This window comes from Budorcas taxicolor, chromosome 19 (assembly GCF_023091745.1).
Source record: "Budorcas taxicolor isolate Tak-1 chromosome 19, Takin1.1, whole genome shotgun sequence".
In the NCBI taxonomy this organism is placed as follows: Eukaryota; Metazoa; Chordata; class Mammalia; order Artiodactyla; family Bovidae; genus Budorcas; species Budorcas taxicolor.
The window spans coordinates 46,056,207-46,058,966 of record NC_068928.1 but is presented as its reverse complement, the minus strand read 5'-3'; the positions used below and the strand labels follow the sequence as shown (position 1 = coordinate 46,058,966).

At 38.6% G+C, this 2,760-nt stretch overlaps 1 non-coding gene across 1 annotated transcript; it reads left to right on the top strand.

Moving 5' to 3' along the window:
* Window positions 1-830: 830 nt before the first annotated feature.
* LOC128065796 (U6 spliceosomal RNA) lies at window positions 831-937 on the top strand. The gene has a single exon (XR_008201166.1). It is a non-coding gene; the product is annotated as a U6 spliceosomal RNA (small nuclear RNA).
* Window positions 938-2,760: the final 1,823 nt, after the last annotated feature.

Genomic DNA, 2,760 nt, shown 5'->3' with positions numbered 1-2,760 from the left:
AAGAAAAGCTATGACCAACCTAGATAGCATATTCAAAAGCAGAGACATTACTTTGCCGACTAAGGTCCATCTAGTCAAGGCTATGGTTTTTCCTGTGGTCATGTATGGATGTGAGAGTTGGACTGTGAAGAAAGCTGAGCGCTGAAGAATTGATGCTTTTGAACTGTGGTGTTGGAGAAGATTCTTGAGAGTCCCTTGGACTGCAAGGAGATCCAACCAGTCCATCCTAAAGGAAATCAGCCCTGAATGTTCATTGGAAGGACTGATGCTGAAGCTGAAATTCCAAAATTTGGCCACCTGATGTGAAGAGCTGGTTCATAAGAAAAGACCCTGATGATGGGAAACATTGACGGCAGGAGGAGAAGGGGACAACAGAGGATGAGACTGTGGGATGGCATCATCGACTCCATGGACATGAGTTTGAGTAAGCCCCGGGAGATGATGATGGACAGGGAAGCCTGAAGTCCATAGGGTCACAAAGAGTTGGACACGACTAAGTGACTGAACTGAACTGGAGCATCGGGTTCTTGCCTGGGAAAGATTTACGGAGAAAGGAAGAACAGCAAGCAAAATTATGAAGAAGTGAGGACCAGAAGCATAAGAGTTTGGCCTAAGAAGAGCAGCTAAGTTTTTGAGATACTGACATGACAAAAATTGTGTTTTAAGAAAATTGGTCTCGTAGTTGTGTACAGGAAAAAGTGGAGACTGGGGACAGAAAATTAGGATACCATGGCAGTGATCCAGGTTTTTTAGTGCCTTTTATAGAACAGCCCATGTCTAATTTTTCTCAACCTGGACTACTAGGGCAAAAAGGAGTTAAGAAATTCTGAGTGCTCGCTTCGGCAGCACATATACTAAAATTGGAACGATACAGAGAAGATTAGCATGGCCCCTGCGCAAGGATGACACGCAAATTCGTGAAGCGTTCCATATTTTTACGGATGGCTAACAAACACATGAAAAGATGCTCAACATCACTCATTATCAGAGAAATGCAAATCAAAACCACAATGAGGTACCACTTCACACCAGTCAGAATGGCTGCGATCCAAAAATCTGCAAGCAATAAATGCTGGAGAGGGTGTGGAGAAAAGGGAACCCTCCTACACTGTTGGTGGGAATGCAAACTAGTACAGCCACTATGGAGAACAGTGTGGAGATTCCTTAAAAAATTGCAAATAGAACTCCCTTATGACCCAGCAATCCCACTGCTGGGCATACACACCGAGGAAACCAGAATTGAAAGAGACACATGTACCCCAATGTTCATCGCAGCACTGTTTATAATAGCCAGGACATGGAAACAACCTAGATGTCCATCAGCAGATGAATGGATAAGAAAGCTGTGGTACATATACACAATGGAGTATTACTCAGCCGTTAAAAAGAATTCATTTGAATCAGTTCTGATGAGATGGACGAAACTGGAGCCGATTATACAGAGTGAAGTAAGCCAGAAAGAAAAACACCAATACAGTATACTAACACATATATACGGAATTTAGAAAGATGGCAATGACGACCCTGTATGCAAGACAGGGAAAAGACGCAGCTGTCTATAACGGACTTTTGGACTCAGAGGGAGAGGGAGAGGGTGGGATGATATGGGAGAATGGCATTCTATCATGTATACTATCATGTAAGAATTGAATCGCTAGTCTATGTCTGACGCAGGATACAGCATGCTTGGGGCTGGTGCATGGGGATGACCCACAGAGATGTTATGGGGAGGGAGGTGGGAGGGGGGTTCATGTTTGGGAACACATGTAAGAATTAAAGATTTTAAAATTAAAAAAAATAAAAAAAAAATAAAAATAAAAATAAAAAAAAAGAAATTCTGAAAAAACATAAATTTGTATAACCACCCCACCCTAAAATCAGTTACCATCAAAAATAGTTTTCTTCTATAATTCTGAAGAAAATCTTCTTACCTGGATCCTGAGAGACCAAATAACAGACATCATTCACAGCCTTAAGGAAATCTGAAAAATCCAGCATTCCATTAACTATAAGAAGTGATTCAGAAAAAGAAAGAAAAAAACTCCATTAGCAAATTTATCAGCAGATTCACTGAGCATATAAGATAAAAATACAAACTAAAAATGTGGCTAGAATCAACTGACATTAGAATACCATAGTCTATACACAAGTCATGTGGTAGTTCTATTTTTAGTTTTTAAGGAACCTCCATACTGTTCTCCATAGTGGTTGTACCAATTTACATTTCCATCAACGGTATAGGAGGGTTCCCTTTTTTCCACGTCTTATCCAGCATTTATTGTTTATGCACTTTTTGATGATGGATATTATGACCTGTGGCTCCCTTAATTAATAACAAGCTTTGAATGCTCTGTAAATGTAATGCATTCTCTATTATCTACTTCTTTGATTCAAATATCAAACATTGAGTGCAAAAATATATATTTTTCTAGGTTTCTGTTGTTGTTCAATAGTCCAGTCATGTCCAATTTCTCTAGCTACTTAAAGTGTTATTTATTAGGGTTTTATTTTTATGTCCTTGAACAAGAGTGATGTTGAACCTATTTGTATATAATTATTGACTATATGTGTTGTATTTTATGTGAAATACTTGTCCATGTGTTTTGTTCTCTTTTCTATTTCATTATTTGTAATCGATTTGTATGAATTCTTTACACATTTTGTAAACTAATCATTTGTCAGTTTTGTGAACTGCAAATATCTCCAAGTTTGTAACCTGTCTTTTCACTTTCACTTTTTAAATATGCGTGCTAAGTTGCT